We start from the raw sequence: 7,877 nt of genomic DNA, 5'->3' as shown, positions 1-7,877 counted from the left end.
AAAGCATGCTAGCATGCTGCACTGAACTAACAATTCCTAGCGAGTTGTTTCCTTCAGTTCGTATGTCTCATTCCCTGCAAAGCAATGCATAGTATTCATGCAGCTGTTGAATAGAACCTGCTAACATATTTAAATTATAAAATTTTTTTTTGTCGTTGTAGGAAGAAATCTGCTTCATCTAATTCAATCCTAATTCAGTCCAGCTAATCTGCTAATACTGTAGATTGAAAAATTTTTTGCTGTTGCCAGGATACCCTGTAATGGGCAAGGAGCCTGAGAGAATACAAATCGTTCTGTTTTTTTAATTTTTAAAAAACTATTGTGTTTAACAGGTAAGAAACTATTAAACTTCACCTACAGCAGTAGATATAGTTTCTGCATCTTTAAAGCCTTGTCTTAAAATTTAAGTGGTTCCTGAATGCTTTAAGTTTTTCATGTCTCCGATGTCCACTAAAGGCTTATTTACCTCTACTCTAGGGTTGCATTTACCACCTTCAAAGCCACTCCCCATCCTGTAGTTCAGACTTTGTGGCCATTCATTCTCTTTCCTTGCAGCTTTTCTGACTGCTTTCTAGCTGGCCGTTTTAAACTTTCTCTTTTAACCTATGATGCTGTTTCGCTATCTTTTTTTCTATGCCCTGCTTTGGCCTTACAATAAGAAACAAGGGTCATCTAGAGATGACACTGTTGTGCTTATTCTATTTGTTTTACAGGGAACATGTTTTAAAGTGTTTTGGTTTTGTGCCAGAGGTGTATCTGCTGTCCAGCCTCTAATTCTTTGAAAGGGTTTCAAAGCAAATGTGTTCATGAACTGACATATATTAGGTATAAATGATGTTTAGTGCTGTAGGTTATTATATTGAAATATGGTAATACTGTCTTACAGTTGAATTTTGTTGGTACTAAGCTGCATGCTTCTGTTTAAAATTGTCTTTTGGTTAGTGAAGCATTGTTTAGCTTGCTTTTTATAATATGTACCCATCTGCTTTTCTCAGGAGATAACTTTGTTTCCATTTTGAAGGTAATTGGGAGAATTAAAAATATGAAGAATTTTAACTCTGTGACCAGTGAATGACTGAAATGTGTAAATGGTGGTTGGAGTTACTAGAAAGTGATTCATCTTTTTCTACTTGGGCAGGGGAGATAGCTGTCTAGTTTGTAGTTATTGCTGGTAATTAAGATCTATATTTATTAACCTGTGGCTTGAGATACAGTGTAGGAATCAATAAAGATATACATGTTGCTTGCTATAAAATTGCTCTTGCAACTTCATTGCAAACTAGATTCCAGCTGATTTTTGTACTTTTGCTGGATAGTTAAGACCTCTTGAGGTTTGAGGGATTGGTGTCTGAGTAAACATTAACAAGTTTGGACTTGTTTGTGTACTTAAGCATGCCAGAGAAATTGGGACATTCAGTCATGTGGTGTCTATGTGCACGTGTTGGATATGTATTATCTGTATGATATGTAATAAAAAGAAAAGTTCTGATCCATATCGAAGTCCAACTACATAAATAAGGGAGGTTAGTGTAATAGAAGTGAAATCACTTTCATATTCTTTTATCTCAGTTCTTAATTGTGTTGCAGTCATAGCAGGCTACTTCTTCCCTTGTCTAATAGAGAGATGGAAGTCCCTGCTTACTAGATTGTTTGGAGGAGGCCTCTAACAAGCATAACATGTTAAAAGGATGCTATGAAAATTACTGTCTCTCTTCTGATGCTTCTCTTCCAGTCAGAAAGGGATTATCATGTTGTTTCTGCTACTTGTATTTCACTTGAGTATGTAGTTACCCTTCAAAAGTATAGTAGCTAGTTTAGGAGCATTTGTACTGCAAATTAGTTGGAATAAATTGTATGATAGCTTAAATTGTACAGTATTCAGTGAACACACTCAAGTGTTACTTTTGTATTCAGAAACATTGATTATGCAGGAATACTTAAGTGTTTGGAAGAAGGTGCAGTATTTTGGTTTAACTACCTAAGTGAAACTTTGCCTGTAAATATTTAAAAACACTGAAGTGTTGCTAGCTATGTACAAGGGATGCTACCTGACAATTCACAAATCTTACAATATAATAGTGAAGTCTCATTAAGACAATTACAGAATCATAGAATGGTTTGGGTTGGAAGGAACCTTTAATGGTTACCTAGTCCACCCCTTCTGTAATGAAGCAGGGACATCTTCAGCTAGATCAGGGATGCTGAGAGCCCCATCCAGTCTGACCTTGAATATTTCCAGGGATGGGGCATTTACCACATCTCTGGGCAAGCTCTTCTAGTGTTTTGCTACCCCACCATACAAAAACTTCTTCATGAGATGTAGTCTGAATCTCCTATCTTACATTTTAAAACCACTGTCCCTTGTCTTACAATTCTATAGGCACTACTAACAAGTATGTTCCCATCTGTTCTAAGCCCCGTTTAGGTATTCAAAGGTCACAATAAAGTCTCCCTGAAGCCTTCTCTTCTCCAGGCCAAACAACTCCAACGCTTTTAGCCTTTCCTCATAGGAGAGGTGTTCCAGGCCTCTGATAACTTTTGTGCCCTTCCTCTGGACCTGCCCCAGGAGCTCCATGTCTATTGTGTACTGGGAGCCTCAGAGATGAACTACCTGAGCCCTCTAGGTACAGTTTCACAAGGGCAAAATAGAGGGGAAGAATCACTTCCCTTCACCTGCTGGCCATGATTCTTTTGATGCAGCCCAGGATATGGTTGGCTCTCTAGGCTGTGAGTGTGCATTGTCGCCTCATGTCCAGCTTTTTTCATCCACTAATACCCTGTAGTCTTTCTCTGCAGGGCTGCTGTCAATTCTTTCATCCCCCAGTTGGTATTGATACTGAGGATTTCCCTGATCCAGGTGCAGGACCTTGCACTTGGCCTTGTGGAACATGATATGGTTCCTATGGCCCTGCTTACTGATTTTTGTCTGGGTCCCTCTGAACAGCATCATGTCCCTCAGGTGTCAACTGCACCACTCAGCTTGGTGTCATCTGCAAATTTGCTGAGGGCATGCTTGATCCCACTGCCTGTTTCACCGTGGAAGATACTAAACAGTACTGGTCCTGATACAGACCCCTGAGGGGCACCACTTGTCACTGATCTCCATCAGATACTGAGCCATCTCTCCTGTATGTGGCTATCCAGCCAATTCATGTCCACTGAACAGTAGCGGTGCCAGTGGAACCATGATGGAAGAGGTAGATCTACTTCTGTCAGTTCTTCTTGATCTTTGGATGAGTCTGTCTTCATGGGCTTCACACTATCAGCAATGTGAGTGACAGCCATAGCTAGCTTGTGGCTGATGGTGTACCTCCTCTGACTCTGCCTCCTCTTCCTCCATGTCTCTTGTCACCTGTCTGCCTTGCCACACAAAAGTGGACAGACGCTTGCCTTGCTGCTGTGGGACTTCTTTGTTTCACAATCCTTGGAATAGGAGGGCCTTGAAGCTCAGTGAATTGTGGACCAGCCTGTGGTCCCTGTATTTGTAGGGGCTATTTATAGGAATAAAAGGCACAAGGTAGACTCATGGTATCAGGAGGCCACTGTGATGGCAATGCCTGTGGCTAAATATGGGTGTTCTAGAGCAGAGTGGGCTGTGGCCTGAAAGATGCCCTTATGTGGGAGTAAGAGGAGGGTCAGTTGTTCCTGGGGATTACTGGGGCATGGGGACTACTTTTCCTCACTTGTGTGCCTTGACTCCAGGCTCCTTCTGTATCCTGTGCCTTGGAGTCCCTTGGTAGAGATAGAGATGACAGTGCCGAAGGAGGGTTGGGGTTCCTCAGTGACTTCCCACTGAGCTAGATCCCTGTAAGTAGCACAGGCCCTTGTGCTTGACAGTGCTGGGAGGACGCAAACCATCCAAACACTGCTGGTGGGAAAGGGAGGCACAGCCAGCTTGTGCAGGGTCTCCCATCACTGTAAAAATTGGTGATAGATTTTGTTTTCTATTCAGTATCTTTTCTAGACTGCAGTTTTCTTTTGGAAATTGGAGGACTAGGGCTGTGCACTGTTCTGTGAAACATGGTTGCATATTGTTTGAATTTCATGATCTCTTTCATTCCTTTTAATTTGAAACAATCTATTGGCTCCCTCCTCCACAAAATTTCATAAAATGTCACTAGGTTATATTCATAGAAGTCTGTTAATGTAAGTAATGGAGTATTTTTCAAAAATTAATTTTCACTGGGGCTTGCATTTGTGGCCCAAACATGCTACTCTGACACTGAAGAGACTGCTACATCTAGCTTTGTGTTCACATGAGATTTTTATTCTACATCAAAGTGATCTGACATTTTGTTTAGGAAATGTAGAAACTGTACCATGAAAACTCCTGCATTACTGCCTTTTAAAAAACTTTATTTGTGATTGCTATGTGTAATGTAGAATAATGTAGTTAAATCTAGGGGCTTGGAACAGTAACTTAGGTCTTTCTGAATAACAACACAACAAACCTCACTGCTTCAACTGAAAATTAATTTTCTAGTAGGCTATTGGGTAAGTATGAATACTATTTGAAGTATGAAGAAATAAAGTTCAGGAATAGTTAAGAGCAGAGTTTTTACACTACTTTAAAAACATACTATTTTAGTAGGCTAGAAGACAAAGTTCCTTAATTTTCTGCTGAACTCAGCGCAAAAACAGCAGTGGTGCCATATATGAGAGACTCTTGCATTCATCAAGTGGAAAAAGTGTGGAATTCAGTTAGAACTGTATTGCTGTAGCTTACTTTATAGAAAAAAATTGCTTTGGTCTAGCTCTTCAAGCTAGAATGCAGATGTCTTATTTTTTAATATTACTTTGTTTACATTGCACTGTATCCCAGGCTCAACTGCAAGTGTTTAATTTTCCCCTTTAATAGGTTTTGAGATTAGTGCTTTGAGGAATTGGGTTCCAGCCTACAAAGGACAGGCAGTTGCAGCATGTTTGCAATGGGTGATGCTCTGTATTTTAGAAAGTAGCTGCTAGAGTGACTCTGTCAATTTGGATGACTGGTAACTCTGTTTAGCTCTAAAATGGTTTTTGACTTGCAGTCATTACTTAGATGTTTTGAGCAGACAGTCCAATTCCAGTGTCAAAATAAGTACTTTATAAATGCTGGTATGGTGTCTAATTACTGTCCGTTGTTTGGAGAAAGGAAAAAAACCTTCCAGACTCAAACATAATTAAATATACCTACTGACTAGCTGGTTGAAATTATGTGAAGCCAGCAGAAGGGTGTGCTTAGCATTTAAAGAAACTGCTCAATTTAAAGGTCTTAATATTGGTAAATTTTCTTTTAATGATAAAAACATTTATCATTACTTTGTCCTTCCCCAAACCTACCTACCTATTAGGTTTTTAGAAGGCAATGGATTGTTTGCATTGGAAATGCTTTTATCTCTAAGAAATGCAAAACCTTGAAAGCTGATGGTGGCACCAAGGATTCTGTTGGTGGTTTCTCTCCTTCTTTCAACAACCAAGCTGGGGTTTTTTTCTTGTTACTACACAGGAGGTAAAACCCTGCTTTGCTAAAGTAGGCTACATAATTTAGAGTATGTTTGAATCATGGGAAAGTTTGGTGCAAAAGTAACTGATTTTGATCTGTTGTTTGATCTGTGCACTTCTCAGACTTTCATATATAACAGAATCTTCAGCTTGACACTGATAATGCCTTTGTTTAAAGATGACTTGCTTGAAAAATAAAGCCAGTATTTCTGTAAAATCTGTGAAGTTCCTACTGGAAGCTCTGTGTATATACTTTTAACATCCTTTTGTCAGATAAAACAGCCTGCAGCTGGTTAGCTGAGGTCCCTTTATTTTTTCATTTTGCGCTGCTCCAAATCCCCGTATCTGCTTGTAGCTATCAGGATGAAACTGCTAGAAGTAAGAGGTACCAAGTTGGAAGTAACCCTGTACAAAGTATGTATATCATGTTCATTTTACCGAAGTATGATGCTTAAAATTAAATTAGCAGTGTGCTTGAATCTCTTCCTGGTTCACTGAAGGGACTTCTGGATGCTTTAAAGTAACAAGTCTATTTTGTAGAAGATTCGATATAGGAGACATTGTCCAAAATTAACCTGTATACTTGTCTGACTGGAGTTCGTGTCTTTGTTTATAGCTTGAAAGCAGGAGTGTCTGTTTTCAGGAAAGATTGGACAGCTATGTCAGCTGGAAGCTACAGAGAAAGTCACTGGTAATATTGTTACCAGCATTATTTTTAGATGATTAAGCATTCAGACTGTAGAAAGAACCACAGACTAGTAGCTGTTAAACTACACAGAATGTGGTTTTCAGCTGTAATGAGCAGAAGACTTTTTCAGGTCTGAAAGGATTGCTTTTAAGCTTCCCTGTAGCAAACAGTTTAAGTGAGAATTTCAGTTACCTGCTTTTCAGGGCAGCTGACAGGGTTTCCTAATTTTGATGAACTACTTGCTTCCTTTCAGGTTTAAATCAGGTGTTTACTACATCCAATGTTATTTCACCATGCATTGAGAGAAGAATATGCTAACAATATTCACTAAGAAAACAAAACTATTTTTCTGATTGCTAGGCATTCTGTAGGATCTTGAATTGTTATAACTTAGAGGTTAGCACCTTGGTGTAAACTTTGAGAAGTACTGTTTACATGAAATATGTTAGTCCTTGTTGGGAACTTCCAGAGATTATGGAAAGCCAGCTCAAGTCACAAAAGACAGTCAGGTATCAGCAGCAGTTTTACCACCTGTAACAATTTTTCTGTCAACATCTAAGAGTTTTTAGTATTATCCTGGATTATTTTGCTACTTGTAGTATCTCATCTTGAGCATGCCTTTTATTTGTCAGTCTTTTGCATCTTGCCTTGAATCCAAATGTTGTGATTTTTCCACTTGTACTGGCAAGGGTGTTGAACACCAGGAGTAATACAATCCATTTGACTTGTGGAGTTCATTGTAAATTGGCAGATTGTGAAATTTTGGGAGGAGTACTCCTGATTTGTGGACATAAGGCCTAATTCTGGCTCTGTTAGTGGAACTAACTTTTGGAAAAGTGGGAAGATAATTCAGGATTTCAGAATTGGTAGGTTTGGGAGGGAGGGTAGAGCAGTCTGTGTGGGACAACATCAACAACATTTTGTTTTTAAGGCTTCCATTCAGAACTATAGTAGACTGATTCTTGATTATCACCTAAGAAAATTCTCTTCAGGGTTTCTGGACTTTCTCTTTGGCACGTTTTATGTTGTTTATTTTTCCTTATTTCAAAGGACCTGGGCTCCTGTTGAAAAGTGATGGAATAATCTCTGGCCGGCACCTGACATGTTGAGGGAGCACCCCCTAAAAGAGCTTGCCTGGGATACAGTTTGTGAAATAACGCAGTAACATGTTTGCAGTAGTATGCCTCTTTTTCTTGTTGCTATTTTCTGTTCTTGCATTTCTCTTGAATAAATGAGAAATACATTAAAGCTACTGAAATGAGCTTTAATCACTGCAGTTGAGGGATTTACATTTGGAATTAGCATTGATAGTGGTTACCTGCAAAGATACTGCTTTCACTAATTGGAGTAAGGGGATGTATTTGATCTACTTTCTAGAGGCTTAAAAAGACCCAACCAACCAATCAAAAAATAAATTTATCCTGTTAATAATGCACTGGTTTCATTTGTAAGTCTGTGTGCAGCCTGAATTACTATTTTTAGTAACTTGTCATAATTGTAAGCTAATCTGTGTGATCAGGTGTTTTGAATTGTGCTTGTAAGCTTACTAATATTTTTTATAGGAAAGGTTTTTTTCTGTTTTTTTAACAATTTAATCCTTGCATGGGATCTGAGATGATTATAAGTACTGATAGTGCAATTTAAATTAGCTGTATCTTTTCTTGATGATTTTTGTCTCCCAGATCTTTAAAAAAAGCTGTGTATT

Source organism: Gallinula chloropus (assembly GCF_964237585.1).
Source record: "Gallinula chloropus genome assembly, chromosome: 4".
NCBI classification, from domain to species: domain Eukaryota; kingdom Metazoa; phylum Chordata; class Aves; order Gruiformes; family Rallidae; genus Gallinula; species Gallinula chloropus.
Note: the sequence above shows the minus strand (reverse complement) of the source record.